General features: G+C 46.9%; 1 protein-coding gene across 2 annotated transcripts in view; it reads left to right on the forward strand.

Annotated features, from left to right (window-relative positions):
- Window positions 1-10,056: 10,056 nt before the first annotated feature.
- The window catches only part of snap25a (synaptosome associated protein 25a), a 286,229-nt gene continuing 272,637 nt past the window's right edge, over window positions 10,057-23,648 (forward strand). The window contains exon 1 of one of the 2 annotated variants that reach the window (XM_072506380.1): window positions 10,057-10,457. The gene's annotated coding sequence lies outside the window, so the exon portion shown is untranslated. The remainder of the gene's footprint in view (window positions 10,458-23,648) is intronic. The other variant, XM_072506372.1, reaches the window with a different exon arrangement.

Below are 23,648 nucleotides of genomic sequence, written 5' to 3' on the forward strand. Positions count from 1 at the left end.
ATTCTGTAATCTGCACTAAATCACCGCAAGAACATTCTCTTTCAGCCAATGTATTCATACACCTTGGCAGTCACGGGGCAGTGGAAAGCAACTATAATTAGTCATGTAGACACATGTCACAAAGTGTCTGAAAGCTTCCTTTCACCTCTGCAATCTGCTTCTGACTGTCGGTCAGGCTGAAAGAGGGAAATGCTTAACCTGTTAGCAATAAATCTCCAAAAGTGAAAGGCGTTTGCACTGCCTCAATTTAGTTGTTATTGAACACCGTGCATAACTTCTATAATTCAGTTGCATGTTGGCAGTTTTATTCAGAAAGGCCATGAGCATAACTGTACCGAAAAATAAAAAATGCCCCACTGATGGAATTGGGTGCTTTTTGACTCTGATATTAAGGTGCATTTCTGAAGCATATTTACAGACAACACACATTATACCTGACTAGAATGCTTGAAGTTGGCAATGGTTGACAGAATTATTATTTTGCTTACTAAAGGCATCTCCCACTGTGTAAATTATTTTTAAAGGGAATAATATCCTGACTATTAAGCAAGAAGGAAGTGACTTTGAAAACTGGCATGTCTTTCTGGAATGCATTGTGTGAGTCTTCCAAGGGTGTTCATAGAATACTGCAGCACAGAATGAGTACATTCAGCCCATCGAGTCTGTGCCTGCACTTCCGTAGAGCAAGCCAGTTGGTTCCATTATCTTGGTCTTTCTTATATCCCTGCACTTTTGACTCCATTAAGCATTTATCCAATTCCATTTTGAAGGATCATTCCAAATTCTAATCATTCATTTCATTAAAAAAATATTTTTCTCATGTCACCTTCAGTTGTTTTGCCAATCACTTTAAATCTGTGCCCTCTGGTTGTTGACCCATCATTGATTGGAAACAGCTTCTCTACTTAAACCACTCATGATTTTGAACACCTCGATCAAATTTCCTCCTCCCCTTCTCTGCTCTAAGGAGAGCAATCCAGGTTTCTCTAGTCTCTCCACCTGACTGCAGTCCCTGATCCTTCGAAATTCCAACAAATCAAAACAGAAACACAACAAAAACACTTTAACCTATTGAGCACATCAGCAGCAGATTAAATGGCATCATCAAATGGAAGTGCAGTTATGAAAAGTTGCCTCTTTCGCTAACTGGAAATCAAAGTGCATGTTTTCTGTCAGGCAGTCATAATCTTTACTGGGGTTGGATTTTATAGGGCACCATATTACCAGCCATCTCTCTCTCATCTCTACCAACAAAATGTCAGCTACCCTGCAACCATTGTACGCCTTATGGGCATTAAGTAGCTCAGAATGAGACTTGCATCGCCATTTGGGGAGGAAGATCTGCCTTAGAGAGCCACCCACCAATCCGACTGGCTGTCAGCACTGTAGTGCCAATAGCACCATGTTCAAGTGGTGGCCACTGCTGGGACTACAGGCAGAACTTGAAGAGTTCATGGAGGACAGTGGCACAGTGGTTAGCTCTGCTGCCTCACAGCGTCAGGGACACAATTCAATTCAATTCCGGTCTTGGATGACTGCGTGGAGTTTGCACCTTTTCCCGTGTCTGCGTGGGTTTCCTCTGGGTGCCCTGGTTTCCTACCGCATTCCATAGATGTGCAGGTTAGGTGATTGGCCATTATTGCCCTTAGTGTCCGGGGATGAGCAGGCTAGGTGAGGCGACAGGGATAGGGTGGGGAAGTGGACCTAGGTTGGGTGCTCTTTCAGAGGGTTGGTACAGACTCAATGGGCTGAATGGCTTCCTTCTGCACTGTAGGAATTTTATGGTTCTAAAAGGGTTACAAAAGCGTGACTGATGGTCTGGAGCATGGACGGAACTGGCTGACAGACCCAGTGAGGGGAGTGAGAGTGATGGAGAGCCAGGTTTGAGAGGCTAGGTGTGAGGATTAAAGCGGGGTATAACTTTGGAGAGGTTCCACTGATGGACACCGAAGGCCCAGCAAAGGAGGTCCCACCCTTGCACGACACCAGCTTGCCCAGTAAAAGCCACTGGTCTTCCCACGTGGCATGGATCTCCCTCTGCCATGGATAAAATAGTGGTGGGGGCAGGATGAGGCAATCGTGTGGCCATTTGAGGGCCTTAATGGGCCCAAGGGTGGGCAACCTGACACTGCCAGTGCCCCAGTAAAATTGGAGACAGGTTGGGGGCTGGTAGGAAGGCAGCAGGCAGGCCACATGCTGCATTTTATGAGCCCCGTCCAAACCCCACTTTTAAACACATCGTCAGGGGAGCTTAAAGTCCAATCCATGAAGTTTCATGGCATCGGGTCAAACATGGGTTTGATTAATAAGGGGATCAGGGGTTACAGGGAGAAGGCAGGAGAATGGGTATGAGAAAAATATCAGTCATGATTGAATGGCAGAGCAGACTCGATGGGCCAAGTGGCCTAATTCTGCTCCTATGTCTTATGGTTTTATGGGCTTCTGTTTAACAGTACTGCCTTCTTTTAGCTAATGAATCAGTACTCCGCCTGTGTTTAGAAGAGGCACTGATGGTGGCAGGGGCACAAAATATACTCTTGGTGGGAAACTTCAATGCCCATCACCAAGAGTCACTTTGTAACACGACTAGTGACCGAGCTGGCCAGTTTCTGAAGTGAAGATTTGTCAAACTGGGCCTGCCGCTGGTGAGTAAGAGAACCAACAAGTGGAAAAAAAAACCTTGACCCAATCACCAGTTTACCAGTCACAGCTGCATCTGTCTAAGACAGTATTGGTAGGAGCAACCACCACACACTCTGACGGCACCCTCCAGAATGTTGTGCAACATAACCATTGTGCTAAATGGGATAGATTCAGAACAGTGGATAAAAGCAAATTACTGCGGATGCTGGAATCTGAAACCAAAGAGAAAATGCTGGAAAATCTCAGCAGGTCTGGCAGCATCTGTAGGGAGAGAAAAGAGCTAACTTTTCGAGTCCAGATGACCAGCTTTGATAAAGGGTCACCTGGACCCGAAAAGTTAGCTCTTTTCTCTTCCTCCAGATGTTGCCAGACGTGCTGAGATTTTCCAGCATTTTATTTTAGATTCATAACAGATCTGGTAACTGAAAGCTGGGCATTCATGAGGTGCTAAATCGCTGGCTTTGAAAGCAGACCAAGGCAGGCCAGCAGCATGGTTCAGTTCCCGTAACAGCCTTCCCGAACAGGCGCCGGAATGTGGCGACTAGGGGCTTTTCACAGTCACTTCATTTGAAGCCTACTTGTGACAATAAGCGATTTTCATTTAATTTCATTTCATTACTGTGGGTGTTCAGTCGCAGCAGAATTGCATTGCAACACAAGCTATAACTTCATGGCCTGCTATAGTCATCACACTACCATTGCTATCAAATCAGGGGAAACAGGCCTAGGTCAAGAGCATGCCATGAAATGCACCAGCCTTTCCTAAAAATGAGGTGTAAACCTGGTGAAGATATGATACAGATATGACACATGCATGCTAGACATCAGAAGCCACATGCTAAAGACAGAGCTGAGTGATCGCACAACCAATGGATCATGGTGAATGGTGGCAGACAATCAAACAGCTAACTGGAGGTGAGGGAGGAGGCCCCACAAATATCCTTGTCCTCGATGATGGTAGATATCTGCACATTAGTTCAAAAGACAAGGTTGAAGCCTTTGCAACTATTACGATCCTGGACCAGACCCCAACAATTTCTAGGATATCAGGCAGAAATCCCAATATTTTATTTAGTTTTGCAAAACTGCGAGGAAAGGATATTTCATTCCAGGAGTGATTCCACGCACAAAAAAGGATATGGTATACTAAAACAAATTTTATTACTAACACAGGATTAAAATAACTTTAACACCATACAAGAAAATAGCTTACCTGTTAAACAATTCTTAACAATAAAATGAAACATCAAATCCTAACTGCTATCTTTTATATCCACTCAAGCAAAACACATCTCAGGTCAAAATACAGTTTTAAATGCAGGTAGCAGACCCAGGAATACTTGCTTTATTGAGATGTTTTGGTAAACAGCTTTGAGAAAGAGAGGCCCTTCAGGAACCAGCTTGCAGATCTTGCCTGCGTCAAACTACTGTTTAACTTCTCAGCATTTGGCATAAAGCTGCTTGTCTGTTCACATCCCCAATCTATACTGCTTTTTTCAGAAACTGAAACTCAGTACCCGATTGCTTCAACCCCTGGCTCCTCCCATTAATTACATCATTATAGTGCGGCCAAACACAATGTCACTAATTACCTACTCCCCAGGGAGCCTTCTTTATATAAACAAAATTCCATTAGCCCAACTTCAGGTACACAATATACGTGATTGGAATGAATGATGATTTCAATTTTTATGATGCTTTAATTTCACTGCTGTAGCCAAAAGGCCTGGCTGTCTTTCAAACAAGGAATATTTAAAGCATGACTGCAGCAGTCACATGCACATACTAACCCAGATTTTTTAACTCTTATTTCACCAAATACATATAATACAATATATCTGAAATTCCTGTATTCGTCACAGCAACCATCTTAATCCAGAAGTGCCGAATAGATGCTCCATCACAGCCCTCTCTTAATGTCCTCACCATCACAAATGCCAGTCCTAGGGGCAGCACGGTGGTGCAGTGGGTAGCACTGCAGCCTCACGGCGTTGAGGTGCCGGGTTTGATCCCGGCTCTGGGTCATTGGCCGTGTGGAGTTTGCCATTCTCCCTGTGCTTGTGTAGGTTTCGCCCCCACAACCCAAAGATGTGCAGGGTAGGTGGATTGGCCACATTAAATTGCCCCTAAGTGGAAAAATGAATTAGGTACTGAAAATTTATAGAAAATAAATAAATAAATAAAACAAATGTCAGTCCTTAGTCAATTTGAGTTGCTCCACATGATATGAAGAAATAGTTGAGTATTTCCCTGCCAATATTCTGGCTGTACTACTGAGGACTTGCACTCTTGAATCTGCTCTAGCCGAGCCCTTCCAGTGTAGCTACAGCACTGCTATTACCCCGATAAAGTAAAAAATTGTCCAAATGTGTCTTGTCCACAAAAGCTTAATTACTGTTACTCTTGATGAATAACAAAGTGATGGAGCCTTGGTGCAACCATGGACAAAAGAGCTGAACTCAAGAGGTGAGGTGAGAGTGATTGAGCTTGACATCAAGATTGCATTTGACTGAGTGTGGTATCAAAGTGCTCCAGTAAAATTAAAGTCAACAGGAATCAGGGAATGCTCCTCACTGACTGGATTCATACCTAGAACCAAGGAAGATAATCATGGTTATTGGAGGCAAATTATCCCACTCCAGGAAGGACATCGCTACAGGAGTTCTTCAGAATAATGTCCAAGGCCCAACCATCTTCAGCTGCTTCAGCAATAACCTTATCATACGGTTAGAAGAAGGATGTTCACTGATGATTACACAGTGTTCAGTAATATTTACAACTCAACAGATACTGAAGTAGCCGGTGCCAATATGCAGCACGACCAGGCATGTGCTGAGGAGTGGTAAGTTACAGTCATGTCCACAAGTGCTAGGCAATGACCATTTCCATCAAGAGGGAGTCTAACCATCTCCTCTTGACATTCAATGGCATTAGCACAGCAGAATTCCCTGCTATCAACATCCGAGGAGTTACCATTGACCAGAAATCTAACTCAATCAATCATATGAATGCTGTGGATATAAAAGTGCATTTGAGGCTGGGAATTCTGCAGTGAGCAACTCACCTCTTGTCCCTCCCAAACCTGTTCATCTGCAAGGTACAGTGTTATGGAATACTCCTCACTTGCCTAGATGATTGCAGTGCTAACGATACTCAAGAAACCCAACATCTTCCAGGACAAAGAAACTTGCTTGTCCAACACCTCGTTCAACACCGTAAATGTTCACTTCCTCAAACAATGGTGATGCGCTGTGGCTGCAGTGTGTATCAACTACAAGACACACAGCCGCAACTTGCCAAGATTGCTTTGTCAGCACCTTCCAAACCTGCAACCTCTACCAGCTAGAAGCAGCAGGAGCATGGGAACACCACCAGTTGCAAGTTCCACTCCCACCCACACAGCATCCTGCCTTGGAAATATATCACCCTTTCTTCACTGTGGTTGGGTCAAAAACCTGGAACTTCCTCCCTAACAGCACTGTGGGTGTCGCTATACCACATGGACTGCAGCAGTTCAAGGAGATGGGTCACCACCGCCTTCTCAAGTGTAATTATGGATATGCAATCAATTCTGTCCTAGCCAGCGACGCCCACGACTCATAAATTAATATTTTGAAAAGCAGTGTGTGTCACATCTACATGTCATGTTTGTGTGTCATTTTTTTTTTGGAAAGCTGGACTATTTCAATAGGATTTCCCAATCTTAATGAGACATTTGCCCCGGGTCTGAATTTTAGCTTTGGGAGCTGGAAACAGGCGTCAGGACTGGCTCCAGGTCTGCGCTGAAGACCTGGGTTTGATCCCAGCCCCGGGTCACTCCGTGTGGGGTTTGCACATTCTCCCAGTGTCTGTGTGGGTCTCACCCCCACAACCCAAAAGGATGTGCAGGGTAGGTGGATTGGCCACACTAAATTGTCCCTTAAAAAAAAATTGGGTATTCTAAATGTATTTAAAAAAGGACTGTTTCCAGGTCCAAAGCTCCCATTAGGGGGAAATAGTCACGTTGGGATTTTGACTGGGAAGTCCCTTAATTGCACAGAAAGTGATTCTCTGTCCAGGCAAGGGGGTGGTGGTTTCTCAAAGCTGAAGGGCCAATCAGAGGCCTTCCAGCTTGAGAGGACAATAACTGGTTGCAGTAAAGAGGGGGGGAGGGGGACTGGGGTGGCTGTATGCCTATCTGCAGTGCTGAAACCCTGGCCTGCTGCCAGCTGCCCGGCTTGGACATTTACCTGTAGTGCCCAAACCCTCCACCCCCATCCCTGTCCCGGAGGGAAACTGGAGGCCAACTGGAAAATCACAGCCATCTCCTTACTTATTGTTAACATGGCTCTTATTGAGCCCAATTATGTGCCCACCCTGGGCCCCATGCCTCCCCCAAGATGGCCAGTGCCGAAAATGGTGCTGGGAAAGTGACAAATTGATCGGTGTTACTGAAAAACTTTATAGAACATCAGTCTAAATACAGTTTCAAGCTCTGGCCACCAGGTGGTGCTTCAGACAATAGTTTAATTTGCTTCTTAGAACAAAAGCAAAATACTGCAGATGCTGGAAATCTGAAATAAAAATAGAAAGTGTTGGATATTCTCAGTATCCATGGGGAGAGAAACCGAATTAACATTTAAGGTCAATGGTGTTTCACCAGAATTGGAGGAAGTACAAGAAGCTAGAGTTGACTGGTCACAGTCATACCTCGCACAATTGAAGGTGATTGTGGCTGGCCAATCATCTCAACTCCAGGACATCGCTGCAGGAGTCCCTCAAGGCAATGTCCTGGACCCAACCATCTTCAATTGCTTCATCAATGACATTCCCTTCACCAAAAGATCAGAAGTGGGATGCGCACAGATTGGATAGTATGTACATAGTAGACAAAAAGAATAATCAACAGAGAGCATTGACAAATGATACACCGACAAACAGTGATTGGTTACAGTGCAGAACAAGGGGCCAAACAAAGCAAATGCATGAGCAAGAGCAGCATAGGGCGTCGTGAATAGTGTTCTTACAGGGAACAGATCAGTCCGAGGGGGAGTTATTGAGGAGTCTTGTAGCTGTGGGGAAGAAGCTGTTCCTATGTCTGTAGCTGTGTACCTATGCCTTGCCAACACCATCAACCAATGAATCAATACATTTTTAAAAGAATTAAACCAGTTTAATTTGTTTAAACCAGTACAGGAACAGGGGTTGTTGCTGTTTGGCAGTTATCTTTCTTCTCTCGGATGCAGGTAAGTATCCAGGTAAGCTGATATATACAGTGCATTTATAGTAATTGCTGGTAACTCCTGCTCTATACATCTAAGCAACCATACAACATTTTAAATAACTTTCTAGTATTTTGCAACTGATCTTTTAATAATTTCAGCATTTCCAAATGCTTATTTCCAAATGCAATCTCTCTGTCAGATTAATTCACAAAGTCAATTCTAATAGTCAGAACAATTATTTGAACTGAACTGTGGGATCTGGGCAGCCGAGAATGAAATTGTGTCTGAGTTTCAAGGATTAAAAAAAGGAAAAGTTACGAATAAAGTAAACGTTAAAAAATAAATTCAGAGGTGACGAGAACAGGGAAGAAGGAAAAACAAAATGGAACGTAGGAAAGTAGGTAATTTTTATTAAGAATTGTTTTGGGATTTAATTGTGTAAAGTTATTGCTTGGAATGCCAGTAAGCTGAGGGTTACTGCAGTATTTGCACATTTATTTCTGGTATTGAACATAACAATACTATGCAATAAAGCTCCTCCTAACATGGTGTGTGAGCTGGTATCTTTCAAAGTGCTGGTTTCAGAAGCTAAATATTTAATACAGGTCCGCCTTTAATTTGAAGTCAGTTGCCTTAGCAGTATATGTCCACCAGCCCTGTGAATAATCATCTCCAAATCGTTTCTTCCTTATTCCCATGTTTGCATAATTGTACTTTTCACAGTGCAACCCCATTGATGTGCAAAGGCAGCTGATGTTGGAAATGGGGGATTTCCGGCAAGTCTCGCCCCCACGATGGGGTAGAATTACTTGCAGAGAGGGAATGGGGTTTGACAGAGGCGCTATGCTGTTGTGTATGAAGAGTGGTGGACAGGAGGCAAAACCAGGGCTCTCTCTCTCTCTTTTTTTCATTTCGAAATGCTCAGATTGGAGAAATTGCCTGTCTGCCCAAGTCGTGTTCAGTCCCCAAAATGGAGCAAGTGCGTCATTTCCTGAGAATGATTGCATTCCGCTGTGTGTGGAGGACACCAGTTCCTAAGGGGGCTCGCATTATCCTTACTGGTGAGCCCTCAACGATGCGTGAGGTCGGGCGAACCCGGCCAGGAGCGCTCAACATCAAAGGGGATTTCACAATCCCGAATTACATTCGATTTAATAAAGCGCCAATAACACGCAGAATTACCCCCTTTGATTTGGGTTTGTTGTTAGGTAACCTCATATCTGCCTGTTGGGATTGTTAAATGTGTAGTGAAGGAGGGCAGATCCCACCCCCCCCCCCCCCCCCCCCCACCACATCCTGTCATTAAACATGTAGATACCCATCAGGTTCCTGATAACATGCAAATTGTTTTGGAGCAGATGGTCGAAAAGATTAGCGTGTGGAAGCAAAATACTGCGGCTGCTGAAAATGTGATTTTAGTTTTTAAAAAAGGGGAGAGAATGCAGGGCATCTGTGGAGAGAGAACAGAGTTAACATTTCATGTTTGTGAAAGGTCACCGACTTGGAATGTTCCCTCTCTCGCTTCACAGATGCCGCCTGACCCGCTGAGCATTTCCAGCATGTTTTGTATTTATTTTCTAAAAATTCTGTATTTGTGTTTGGAGCATTGCATGGGATACTGAAGCCCATCCTTGACTGTTGCCGCCAGCATTGCTGGTAAATTTGCAAACTGTATTTCAATTGCATCCCATAAACACAGAACCCCCCCCCCCAAAAAAAAAAGAGGGACACGAAAGCAAAACCAACACTTTTTAAAAAGTGTTAAGACAATGTACAGTCAATAATCCGCGCGTTACAGCAATATACTGTAAATTCTGGGCACATTGGCTGAATTAAATGCAATCTATTCGTAAGGTCCAAATGTTTTTTTTTCAGTTAAGTAGATGGCGGTAGGGGTATTCCCATCGAGCCCATTCTGATGGTGAGTAATGTTGCCGGATTCCTATACACCAACTTGATAAGAAGTTGAATGCATTTGGGCGAACTCGACTATGTTGTTTCAATAGATCAGGCAAACTGCATTGATATCACACGCTCAAAAAGGCAAGGTCCACAAGGAATATGACAAAGCTAAAATGCATTTCAGGTTTTTATTGTTTGCATGGGGAAATGGGCGTGGCTGTCTAGGGTTAGGATTTATTGCCCATCCCTTGTTGGCCTGAAGAAGTTGGGGAGCAGCCCTAAAAAGTGAAGGTGCTCCCGTGCCCGCGAGGGGCTGACACAGCCGTGCCAACGGGCACACTGGAACAACTGTGCAAAGGGGGAGAGAGAGATAAACCCTGGGAGCAGCTGTTGATGACTCAAAGCCAGTGTCTGATGTTGGTCCCTCAGCGAGGTCTATATAAGGCGCTGACGTCAAAGGCGGACATGCTCGATGTGGACCAGAGCTGTTGCCATTGAAGAGAGAGAGAGAGGGGAGGGAGGAGAGGCGAGCACTTGTTACAGCTACACACACACACCACACACACACTCAGCAAAGAGACATCGCCAGCAAAGCAGCATCAGTGGATACCCTCTCTCTCCTACAGCTCTCATACACCCAGCCAAGCAAGCAGAAGTTGGGAGTTGCCGTCCACACCTTTTGTTTTATTCTTCCGTCTTCAAGACCAGGTGAGAATATTGAAACTGTGCAGTACTTCCACAGATAGTCCCTGGCCAGCAAGCGCCTGGCAGGTGTGTGTGTGTGCGTTTGGCTGTGTTTTAGCTAAATTTTCAGCTATTTAAATTCTACTTTTTTCTTATTTGCACGTATCGTGTACAAAGGGACTTCTGGCGAGTTCACCGAGTCCTTCCCTGGGTTGTTATGTGGGATTTAATCTTTCCCGAGGGCAGTTGCCGCCGCCGGGAGGTTTCAGCACCCTGGACAGCGCTGGTTTGTACTGAAGGGGGGAGCGCTCACCAGCCCTTTTCAACAACGTGTACCCACTATTACTAAGAAAACCCGTTCCTTGGAGCTTGTTAGTTTACTAAAGACACGCCCAAGGTCTACTTTGCAAGGGAAGGAACTGGGATATTTTCCAACGAATGGCAGGCAGTAAATCAGTTGCCAGTTTGGGACATGTTGTGATCATTTCCAAAGCTGTAGTCTGTTCAATTGCCCAGTGTTTATCCAGTTCAATTGCGTTGAAGGTTGCGGGGTTTATTTCTCCATGTTGTAAGCAATGCAACAAGTTTCCCATTGTCGCTCTGCCCTGCTTTAGCGTCTGATGTGTTATTCTGAGCTATTTAGCTTTTTATTTGATCATTGTAAAACTTGAATGAGTATCCACGTATTGATCTTCACGGAATTACGTCAATGAAATCCTTCCACGTGGGTGGGGGTGGGGGGGGGGGATATCGACGTGGCTTGATCTAAGTGGAAAGGAAGAGGTTATTGGTTATTGTGTTGGATGTCTTCCTATATTTTTGTTTTCATCGTGTTTTTCTACATTGGTGCGTTATTTTTTTCATGCACTGCTGCCTCGCCTGTGTTTGTTATCCTCCAGAAATGTCTGGGGAGGATTCAGTTACAAATCAAAGTTCTAGACTCAGGAATTTGGAACTGGAACATTGATGGAGGAATCTTGTATGTCCAGCACCCAAATGCCAGGGTCAACCAGGAAAATACTGTTTGGTGACATGTAGGGTGGGCAGCACGGTGGCACAGTGGTTAGCACGGCTGCCTCACAGCGCCAGGGACCCGGGTTTGATTCTGACATCGGGTGACTGTGTGGAGTTTGCACGTTCTCCCCGTGTCTGCGTGGGTTTTCTCCGGGTGCTCTGGTTTCCTCCCACAGTCCAAAGATGTGCAGGTTAGGTGAATTGGCCATGCTAAATTGACCCTAGCGTCCAAAAGGTTAGGTAGGGATACTGGGGTTATGGGGATAAGGTGGGGGCATGAGGTCTCTTTTAGAGTGTTGGTGCAGGCTCGATGGGTTGAATGGCCTCCTTCTGCACTGTAGGCATTCTATGAATGGAATGTTAGGGTTACCATCAAAGAATGGTTGTTGGAAAGAAATAGACTCTTGGGGCAAAGCAAGAGGTTTCACTCTTTTAAATGACTGAAAACAAGCTTTAAGGTCTCGGGGACAAACATTGATGAAAGGGAGCTTGAAATTAAAAGATATTTAACTGGATGGATCCCAGAACCTCCATTCAGAACTAAGAATGTCTGTGTGTTTAAAAATGTTATATGACACACAAACCCCAACCCATTGTCACAGTGTTCTTAGTGACAGCATTTTCAATTCTCAATGATCACGCCAGCATTTTCCCACTGGATTTTGCTGCCTCAACTATTATAATGGGTGCCACGGTGGCACAGTGGTTAGCACTGATGCTTCACAGCGTCAGGGACCCGGGTTCAATTCCTACCTTGGGTGGCTGTGTGGATTTTGCACGTTCTCCCCGAGTCTATGTGGGTTTCCTCCGGGTGCTCCGGTTTCCTCCCACAGTCTAAAGATGTGCAGGTTAGATGGATTGGCCATGCTAAATTGCCCCTTAGTATCCAGAGATGTGCAGGCTAAGTTACAGGGCATAGGGCTGGTTGGGCGGGGTTATATGGTGCTCTTTCAGAAGATCGGTGCAGACGCGATGGGCCGAATGGCCTCTTTCTGCACTGTCGGGATTCTATGATTGTAGTTTTGTACTGTTAATGCTAGGTGGCTCAATGGAGTGAGTTTTGATTTCTGTGAGCTGGACATTAACTCTTAGGCTGAGAGGCAGCAGGTGGGTAGAGGGCAGCGTGGGCTTTGTAAACCGGGTATGTCAAAGCAACTCTTTTCCTGCAGGTCCTGCTGCTGCTGATGCCCATTTATGTTGCCATTTCTAGGCCTCAGATTGAAAGGTTGGCCAGCTAGCTGGCAGGAAGGTTAGGCCTTATGGTAGCGCGCCCCTTTAATGGGGTGAGGTCGCGGAGGGCCATGTGATGCATAGGGCCAATCGGGCTGGAGGGTGCAGATCCTGGGGCTGAGCGTGGGTTTTACCTTTAGTTAAGAGTTTAGAGTTGTGGAGTACGGTAGCCTTTATGTCACTCTCTGTAAATAATTATTTGCCTCAATAAACCGCTTATTTGTTAATCTAATTGGTGGTCGCCAGTCTTTCAAATACTACATTTGGCAATGTGGGTGAATCGAAGTGCCTTCCTCCTGCTACAGAAATCGGGAGAGCAGATCTCTTGTGGAAGCCTTTCCTCTGAAGCAAATCTCAAAGATGTTTTAAAAAGATTTAAGAAGGCCGGAATAAGGTTGAAAAGAGTAAAATGTACTTTCCAAGCTCATGAAATAACGTTAGGGCTTTAGGGCTGCACCCTATTGAGGAGCTGATAAAAACAATGAAAGAAGTAGCACTGGCCCCAAAAATACGTCAGAATTGGAATCCTTTTTAGGAAGAGATCATTCTTATCTGTGACGCCTCTCTCTATAGAATCGGAGTGGATTAGCACACAAGATTAGAGATGGTGCAGGAAGGCCTAGTGCCTACTCCTCGAGGACTCTGACCAATGCTGAACATGTTTACTCGCAAATCGAAAAAGAGGGACTAGCCATAATCTGTGGAGTGAAAAAGTTCCATCAATACATCTATGCATGACGTTTCATAGTCGTTACTGACTACAAACCCCTGTTGGGCTTATTTAGGAACTTAAGGTCATTCCCACCATTGCTTCAGCGAGGCTCCAATGCTGGGCTCTATTGTTGACAGCTTTTGATTATGAATTTCAACATAGGCTAGACACACACATTTCAAATACGGACGCTTTAAGCCCCCTTCTCCTACCCGAAAGTATACAAACCTCCACCAGTAACACAGGAAATCGTTCTTACTTTAAACTTTCTCAAGTTGCCAGTCTGCACCACGGGTCAGGTTTTGGACCCCAAAAGACTCCATCTTATCTCTAGTCAAACACATGGGGCGAAATTCTCCTACCCGCCCCGCCACATTTCTGCGCCGACCGGCCGGCGGGAGTCTCCGTAACACCGGCCGGTCAATGGGGTTTCCCATTGTGGGGCACCCCCACGCCGTCGGGAAACCCCCGAGCGCCGGCAGAACGGAGACTCCCGCCGGCGGAGAATGACGCCCATGGTCCTCCATGGCTGGCACCATGATAACAGGCCTGAGCAGTTACCACGCTTTCAGATCAGAAAAGGCAAGTTGTGAAGACGGCATATTATTATGGAGAGCAAGGGAGTCCCACTGGACAGCTATTATTGCAAGAGTTATACTGTGCCCATCCTGGGATGACAAAGAAAGAAATGCTCACACACAGTTATATGTCGGAGATTGGCCTTACGTGGTGATTATTGGTTTCTCGCCACGCGACAGCGGGTTCCTGATTTCGCCAAAGGGAGTGGGCCGGTTAGATCACAAACCAATCGGTATCCCGACGCGGTTCTCATTTTTGGCCTCTCCCATGATCTAACGGCCTTGTCGCGCTCTCGATTAAGCGCAATGCAGCGATTAAGTCGAGCCCAAGATTTGGAGTCAAGGCAACATTAGAGGCCAGAGTTGGGAAGATTCCGGCTTCTTGTGGAAAAGAATGGAAGGATTCGGTGCAGGGTGGAGATTGTGGGGTCAGGGGTAATCAGGCAGTATCTGAATGCATGGTGATGAAGCAGAAAAACTGGATTCTACAACTTTTACCTCCCATTAGCTTTTGGGTTTTCAGAGGTGCAGAAAGCTTGACCAGTCAAGAGGTAAATTTAAAATACAAACCATGCAGTTTCGTAATATTTAAATTGCCAGTCCATCTCCCAGGATTGGGTTGCTTCGATTGCCTTCCCACCGCCACCCGTACCTCTGCTAAAACTGGAAGTGGGCAGGTCTTTTGATTTTTAATAATTTAACATTCTAAAGGACCCAAACACACAAACTTATTTGGAGAGAGGTGTTAAAATTCTCCCTTTTTATATAGCATTTCATAATCCAAATTGGCTGCTTGATGTTAATGGAGGGATAATGAAGAGATGACTTTGTGATTATAATTCCGAACACTGGAGACTTCTGTTGGCGGCATGTAGGAGGAGGTCGCTTGGGTGGCTCCTGCTCGAGGCTTGATTTTTTAGAATTTAATGCCTTAATCCCAGGGGAAATTTTTGGTTCAATAAGTGCAGTATGACAGAAGGAAGAAAGATGTCCAAAACGCAAAGGAAAACGGCCGTGAAGAAGGGGGCTAATGAAGGTTCGCCGCCGAGTGGAAAGGTCGGCTCAAGAACTGGAAGGAAGGCAGAGGCTGGGTCACCGGGTGAGGCCGCACTGCTCACGGCAGAAAAGATGACCAAGGTGATGGTCGTGGAACTTGAAAAACAGTTCACAAAGCACATGGAGGTGATGAGGAAGGAGATGGCGGCGGTATTGAAGGTGCTAGTGGAGAAGGCGATTGCCCCGGTGAAGGCAGCGATATCGAGAGCATCGGCCGAGGTGCGGGAGCAGGGTGAGACACTGAGGAAGTGGAAGAGGCATTCTCGCAACACAGTGATCAACTCACCTCAATGGATAAGGATCTGTGGAGGATGGTGGAGGCCAACAAGGGAATGCAAGCCAAAATGGAGGACTTGGAAAACAGATCTAGGCGGCAAAATCTGAGGATCGTGGGTCTGCCTGAAGGAGTGGAGGGCCCGAGGCCGATGGAGTATTTTGCCAAGATGTTAGCGGAGCTGTTGGGGGAGGGGGAAGGTCCCTCTCGGTACGAACTGGATCGGGCTCGTAGGACGTGGAGGCCTATACTAAAGGCGAATGAGCCGCCAAGAGCAGTGACTTTGTTTCCGTAGATACTGCGTGAAGGAGAAGGCCCTGTGTTGGGCCGAGTGAAGACGGCACTGTATAACAGCAGGGTGCGGTGTGGCATAGTGTACCCAATGAAGTTGAGGGTGACCTACAAATCCCAAGACTTTTATTTTGAGATGGTGGAAGTGACGGAGGTGTTTGTGAAGGCAGAAGGACTGGGGCAGAATTGAGAAATGGGACTGAGGATTAGTCTTGTACTGAGGTTAGGGGGTTTGTAGGAGTGTATGTAGCTTTATTTTTTTCACTGCATGTTGGTATATGTGCTAAATGGATCAATGTTGTCTATTCGGACAAAGTAAGAGTTGGGACTTTTCTTTAGGGTTTGTGTGTTTACACTGGGGTTGTGTGTTAAAGGGGATTTCTTTAATTTTCTGGGACCGGGCAGGGGGGAAGTGATTGGAGGGGAGTGAGGCCTGGGCAGGAGCCTCCACACTGGCTAGTTTAAGCTGGCCAGTGAATGGGGGTGTGGTGGGGGGAGGGGCTGCGGCCATCAGAGCCTGGTAGAACAAGTTTCAATGAGCCCAGGAGGGGTGAGAAGTTGGGGGAGGGGACCGATACTGGGTGAGGTGTTTTCGAGAGAAAGTGGAGGAGTCTGGGAGGGGGGTGGGGGGGGTGGGTGGGGGTTCTACAATTCATGGTGTCATTCGTTGTACACTTTCAGGGATTGGATTGCCTTGAATATTAGCGGGAGAGTTGTTGGGGGGAGGGAGGGGGGGTGGTGGCTATATGTATTAATGTTGACTATGGGCGATTCCTGATTCCTTTTTGGTTATTTATTTGATGTTTATGTTGTCATGTTGTTTGGGGGTTGGTGGGGGGATGGGATCGTTGTTGTTAATGAAGGGATTGACATTGCATTCGTTACCGTTTACCGTTTGTTGGTGGGTGTAAATTTTGAAGAAAATGTGAAAAAGGAGAATAAAAAATATTTTACAAAAAATAAATAATTCCGAGTGTTGGAAGCTGGGTGTGTCTGAGTGACTTCCATATTCTAGTTTCCTGTTGTAACTGAGCTTTGATGGCGCGATGCACCTGAACGAAGACCCTTCTTGAAAGGTCAGCTATGAAATGAAATAATATAATTATAATAATATCAGTGGTGATATCCAGATTAGCTCCTATCAAGACGATAGGCTGGAGAGAATGGGATAGAGTGATGAACACACATAACAGTGAAAGATAAACGTCAGAATTCTCCGTCGTCAGGATTCTCAGTTCCCACTGGCAGCATACCCCCGCCAATGGAGGGCTACAATGAGAAATCCTATTGACAAGCGGTGGGAACCGAGAATCCCGCCGCCAGCGTGCGGCTTGCCACTGAGAAACACGCGACTGGGGGATCGGAGAATCCAGCCCAAGATGTCTGTGTTGAATATTTTTAAATATACTGTTTAAAGGTTACCGTTGGTATATTTATGGTTTCTTAATAGAAATTGAGTAATTTTAATTGATTAAATTATATCAGTGTAATTAATGGCTTTGTTTCAGCACTTTTTGATGGAAAGTTGCCAGAAAATTAAATGAGAAAAAATACACCTTCATGATATGATTGAGTTATCGTTCTTGCTTTTTAAAAAAATTTAGAGCCCCCAATTCATTTTTTCCAATTAAGGGGCAATTTAGAGTGGCCAATTCACCTAGCCTGCACATCTTTGGGTTGTGGGGGCGAAACCCACGCAAACACGGGGAGAATGTGCAAACTCCACACGGACGGTGACCCAGAGCCGGGATCGAAGCTGGGACGTCGGCGCCGTGAAGTTGTAGTTCTAACTACTGCGCCGCCGTGCTGCCCTGGGTTATCGTTCTTGCTTACCTGATAAAGGATTTTACAATACAGGATCACAGGTATGATTGTAACAATCAAATGGATATTAAGCTTGCGACCCACTAGAAGCAAGTAAATGTATTGTTTCTGTCACTGGCTTTTTAGCCCAAAGACTGCATTACATATCATTCCCAGGATTCCTGACCTATTGGTTTGAAAAGGCGTGATGACAACCCACTCCCACTCCAGTATTTGAAGATAGACTACAATCGGGCAATTTGATGCAGTTTGGAGTTATGGGGCACAAGACAAGGAATGAGCAGAATGGAGTCCAGACAATCAAAGGCTGCACCTCATTTCAGTGATGCTTGGCTGCGTGTGTGGCTGGCATGCGTAAGGGTGTGCAGGGAGATACTCTTCCCCGTTAGGAGGAAAAAAACTACAAAGCAAAAAGAAGTCAGGCAGCTGGTTGTGCATGAGATCAGCCGCAGGGATGAGAGGCCACACTCGTGGGTTCAATGTCAAAAGTGAATGATCCACAAGCAGAGCAAGAAAGGTGACACAGTGGCACATTCAACAACACCCTGATGTGTGTATCACCCCAATCCACTCATTCTGCCTTCTCAAGCCTACCCGGCACATCCATTTACCTTGCAGGTACATCCATCCCTCTCTGGTGTCGGAACTTTCTCACATCCACATCTGTACATCCACCATTAACGCTCACCCTCATCTCGTGCAATGGCATGCTTCTTATTCATCAACAACATGTGTTCTCCATCTATTCAATACTTGCCATCACTCTCAATCATTGGTCTCTCCTTTTCCTTCTTACAGGAGAAGAGTGTACAGATCATGAGGGATCGACAGAGAATCAGAGATGGCCCTCCAGCCATCTTGAAAATTAGGAGATGCTGGACATCAGTGAAGTCCTGCTGTGCTTGGTCATTGGAGATGGGGACAGAGTTAAATACCAGACAGCTTTGTGGCCTACTATGATCACTCATGTTAACTTGACATCAGCATTGAGTGAACGATCATATGCACAGTGGTGACTTAACATACTATTACCATCACAGTTCAAATTAATGACTTCAATCTCTTACAGGGCTTTTCAGTGTCTCACAGGAGATGGTTCAGGAAGATGATGACAGCTCTTTGTGGGAGGAGGGGGTGACATCGGGGGTGGGGGTAGGGGGTGGGGTGGGGGGGGGGGGGGGCACTCCTCCCTGAACACATGGAGACCATGTACCAGTTCAAAAACACACTGGAATTCATCAGGAAGATAGTTGGGTTTTCACCTGTTTTCAAATCACGTGAGGAAGAGCAGATGATGGGAGACAGGGACACCAATGGAGCATTCTGGCCAGATGGTGTATGATGCCTCCAGCTCTGCTCACCTCGGTGAACAGGATAATCCTACAGGAGCAACAAAGAATATGCAGTACACTGACAGGTGTTCCAGCCGAACTATGCAGATATTGGAAGAGTCTGTCTCGAGTATGAGTGGCACAATGTCACAAGCCTTTGTGACGATGTTTTCCACAGCATGTGAGGTCACCTGCATGTGCATAAAACATCACAATCAAAAGAGGTTCATGGAGTCCTTCACCAATGGCTTGCACGCTATGAATGCTGTGTTAAATAGGATGACCGACACCCTCACAGAATCCCTACAGTGCAGAAGGAGGCCATTCGGCCCATCAAGTCTGCACCAACCCTTGGGAGAGCACCCTATCTAGGCCCACGCCCCCAGCCCCACCCCCCTCCCCCCCACAACTCCACTTAACCTTTATTGGACATTAATGGGCAATTTATAACTTTTTTAATTTAAAAAAAATGAATAATTTTTTTTCCAATTAAGGCATGGCCAATCCACCTATCCTGCACATCTTTTTGGGTTGTGGGGGTGAGACCCACGCATACATGGGGAGAATGTGCAAACTCCACACAGACAGTGACCTGGGGCCGGGATCGAACCCGGATCCTCGGCACCGTGAGGCAGTAGTGCCAGCCACTGCGCCACTGTGCTGCCCAATTAATGGGCACTTTAGCATGGCCAATCCACCTAATCGTTTTTTAAAATTCATTTATGACATGTTGCCGTCGCTGGTTAGGTCAGCATTTATTGCCGATCCCTGATTGCTCTGCAAGTGGTGGTGAGTTGCCTTCTTGAACCGCTGCAGTCCCTGAGCTGTGTGTACATCGACTGTGCTGTTAGGGAGGGATTTCCAGGATTTTGCCCCAGCGTCAGTGAAGGAATGGCAATATACTCCCAAGTTAGGGTGGTGAGTGACTTGGAGGGGAACCTCAAGGTGATGATGTTCCCAGGTATCTGCTGCTCTTGTCCTTCTCGGTGATAGTGGTCGTAGGTTTGGAAGGTGCTGCTAAGGAACCTTGGCCAGTTACTGCATTGCGTCTTGTGCATCTGCACATCTTTGGATTGTGGGAGGAAACCTGAGCACTGAGAGGAAACCCACATAGACACTGGGAGAAAGTGCAAACTCCACACAAACTGTCACTCAGAGCCGGGATTGAATCTGGGTCCCTGGCGCTGCGAGGCATCAGTGCAAACCACTGTGCCACCATGCCACGCTTTCCTTGGCCATTTAATGTCCCATTACAGGAAAATATTCTCCAGATCATTGCCAGTAAGGAAGTATGGCTGGGTTCAGAAGGATGGTGGTGAAAATAGACATAGAAGTGGCACTTCCATCTCTCACCCATTGTCCATATCCTGTCCGTGCCTCATATGTTGCCTCCTGTCTGGACGGCCGAGACTGCGCTTGTACAGGTGAAGCAAACATTGGTGGAACCCTCATGGGCTCCAAAGCCCAGTGGCTGTCAGCCAAAAAGCATTTCAGCAGTCAGAGCAGGGGAAAGAGCATCCTGCCTCTATCTCTGCTGAAGCCACATGAATTGTATCATGTAGACATGCTAGAAGAGAAAGAATTAAGATTTATATTCGCATAAAGATGTGCTGTGAATGTGTTTCATAGTGTTAGATTGGTAAGCTTCTGTTTAAATTTAAGCTACATAATTATTATTTCTTCCCACCACTATGCCATTTTTGACTGCAGCCTGGCTAATAGCTTTTTCACCATTGATGTTGAGCAGTGAGGGTCTGTGAAAGGAATGCTTGGTTGTTTGTAGGACGACTTTGTATTAGACCATTAGATGAGTTGCAGGGGAGAAGAGGCAAAAGTGGCTTTTGCGTCCGTTTGTCTGATGGATGGAATGTTGGAGCCTAAGTGAACCTGACAATAATGAGGGCATTCCAGGTATCCCGTGCAGCAATGAGAGCCAATGCCGTTATTTTTTTTTAACATATAAGGCGGATTTCCAGTCGGCTGACCCCAGGAACGGGAAACGCGATTGGGCAGAGAATCGGTTTTGACGCCGAAATCGTGGCGGATGCTGGTTTCATGCCAAATCGCAATTCTCAGCTGTCTCAACAGCGCCGTCAATCCGTTACACTCCGCATGTACAATAAACATCATTTGCATATCATTAGCGGGCCGACGCGGTATTCTCCGGAACCTTCGTGATTCTCCGCCTCCACAGGGGCGAATTCCCGACGGCGAGGTTCACTTGTGCTTTTAAAAATCTTGAAATAGGCCCCATGGCTGCTGAAGGAGAGAGAGGGGGTATGGAAAGTGTCCAACATCGGCATAGCTTGCTGACAGTTGTGCTGCAGGTTGGGGGGGCTTCTGCCAGGGCCAGGGGAGTGGCAGGGGTGGCCAGGAAGTGGGCTGTGGGGTCGGAGTGGGCAGGCACAGAATCACATTGCCGCAGCCGGAAAGGCAGCCATACAGCTTTGCACGCCGCTGACTGCCCACTGTCAACTGAGGGCTACAGATTGTATGGGTGTCCCCCCAGGCCACACCCCTAGGTGCCCTCCGGCCCCAGCTAACCCATCAGCGGGATGGGCGAGCTCCAGCACAACCAGTGCCAGCTTGTTGACTGGGATGAGTGTGTCTGGGAAGTGTAATGTGTATCTGCGGCTGCAGCTTGTCAGCCTCCTGAGTGTCAATCACGGTCCCGGCGAATCCCGCACCATTTCTCATTGGAATCAATTGTGTTCCACGTGGCGCTGGTGCTAGCCCCTTGACAGTCGCTGGATCGGTCCTGGTGCAGCATCAGTTTTGCAGTCGTGGAAATCCGTACATCCTGTCCCGGCATCAACACTTAGGCCGGGATTCTCCGACCCCCCCGCCGGGTGAGAGAATCCCCAGGGGGAGATGCAAATCCCACCCCGACGGCGGCTGCCATATTCTCCGGCGCCGTTTTTTGGGCTGCGGTGGGATCCCCGCCACACCGGTTAGGGGCCATTGACTCCCCCCGGCGATTCTCCAGGCCCCGATGGGCTGAGCAGCCATCCAGTTTTGAACAGTCCCACGGCGTGCATTACTCACCTCACGCACGGTGGGACCTGCCAGGTGAGCATACGGGGGCGGTCTTTGGGGGGGCGCAGGGGAACCGGGGGGGGGGGAGGGCATGGTGGCCTGTCCCGCAATTGGGGCCTACCGATCTGCGGGCAGGCTTGTTCCGTGGGGGGACTTTTTTCCTCCATGCCGGGCACCTGTAGGGCTCTGCCATATTGCCCGGGGGCCGGCGCGGAGAAGAGAATGCGCGGGAATACGCCGGCCGGTCTGCGCATGCACGGAAATAAACCAGCCGGTTCGCGCATGCGTGAGATCACGCCAGCCATTCCGCTCATGCACGAACTCGGGCCGTCCCTTCACTGCCGGCTGGAGCGGCGTCAACCCCTCCGGCGTCCACCTAGCCCCCGAAAGTTCGGAGAATTCCTTACTGTCGGGGACTGTTGATGCCGGAGTGGTGAGCACTGGTCTTCCCGCCGGAGTGGTGACATAGTCCCCAGAAGGGAGAATCCCGGCTTTAGTCTCCGGAACGGAAAATTCCACTGATAATGTTTAATGGGATATGGACATCACTGGCTGAGCCAGCAATTGTTGCCCATCCCTAATTTCCCATGAATTGAATGGCTCGCTGGACTATTTCTGAGTCTACAACATTGCTGGGGTTCTGGAGTCACATGTAGGTCAGACCAGGTAACAACGGCAGATTTCCTTCCCTAGAGTGCATTAGTGAACCAGATTTTTTTTATGACTATTATTAGTTTCATGGTCATCATTACTGAGATTTTCTTTATATTCTTTTCTTTGTTCTTTGTTCTTTGTATTCCAAATTTTTTCACTGAATTTAAATTCCACCAGCTGCTGCGGTGGGATTTGAACCCATGTCCCCGACATGTTAGCCTGAGCCTCTAGATTATTAGTCCAGTGACGGGGGAATTCCGAAGCAGTGCCTCCAGATCTGTGCAGGCACCTGAAGAGCATCTTCAGCATGTTGGTGGATTTCTCAATATCACATTTGGTTGTTGTATGGCTTTCATTGTATCACTTTTCGGCCTCAATGGTTGGGTTTGTCATGCGTATTATTGGCTACGTTTTCACTGGGTATCCCTGTCTCTGAGCAGCCTGACACTAAGTCTGTTTCAAGGTGCAAAAAGACTACCTGCTGTGGGCTTCTGCAGGACAAAGGTATCACAGCAGCTGCCTGGGAAACTTTTACACTCCTTCATGAACACCTTTTTGTGGTAGATGATGATGCAGTGGAGGCCCCTGTGGTTGATCAATACTTCTGGATGGTCTGGGGCTGCTTAGATTGCCACACATGTGCAGTCAATGTGCAGCCCTGTACACATGGGATGTCAGCCAGAAATGCAAATCTGAGTTCCCACTCATTCTGACTGGCATAAAGACAGGAAAAGTGTACCTAATCACCGGTGGCCATCAGTTACATATCGTAGGTATTTGTATGCCAATGACCGTGAGATCCTGAAAAAAGGTTTTGGAGGAGTCCTGGAATGATCCAGAGACAAAACAATGTGAGGATAGCGGTGTCCCTGACACTCGTAAAGAGTGTGTATACTTGTAAAGTATGTGGTCACCAGACCAACTTGGACGCAGGCATTGTTCCAGCAGATTGCAAATGTGACACAGGACCCTGAGCATTCTGAGACATGGGTGTCCCCACATGTCGAGGAAGCTCACCCTCTGCCTGCAGACTCTGTGTGGTGGATACCACCTCTTGCAAGTTCTACCTCTCTGCTGAATTCCTTTATTCCTGGAGAGCTGCAGGCCTCCGCGCAGCCAGCTGCTGCCACTCCTGCTGCTGATGATGATCATCTCGGCCCTAACCTAGGATCCAAAGTAAATCAGGCCACCTGTCCCCCATCCTGATCATAGAAT

This window comes from Scyliorhinus torazame, chromosome 1 (assembly GCF_047496885.1).
Source record: "Scyliorhinus torazame isolate Kashiwa2021f chromosome 1, sScyTor2.1, whole genome shotgun sequence".
Taxonomy (NCBI): domain Eukaryota; kingdom Metazoa; phylum Chordata; class Chondrichthyes; order Carcharhiniformes; family Scyliorhinidae; genus Scyliorhinus; species Scyliorhinus torazame.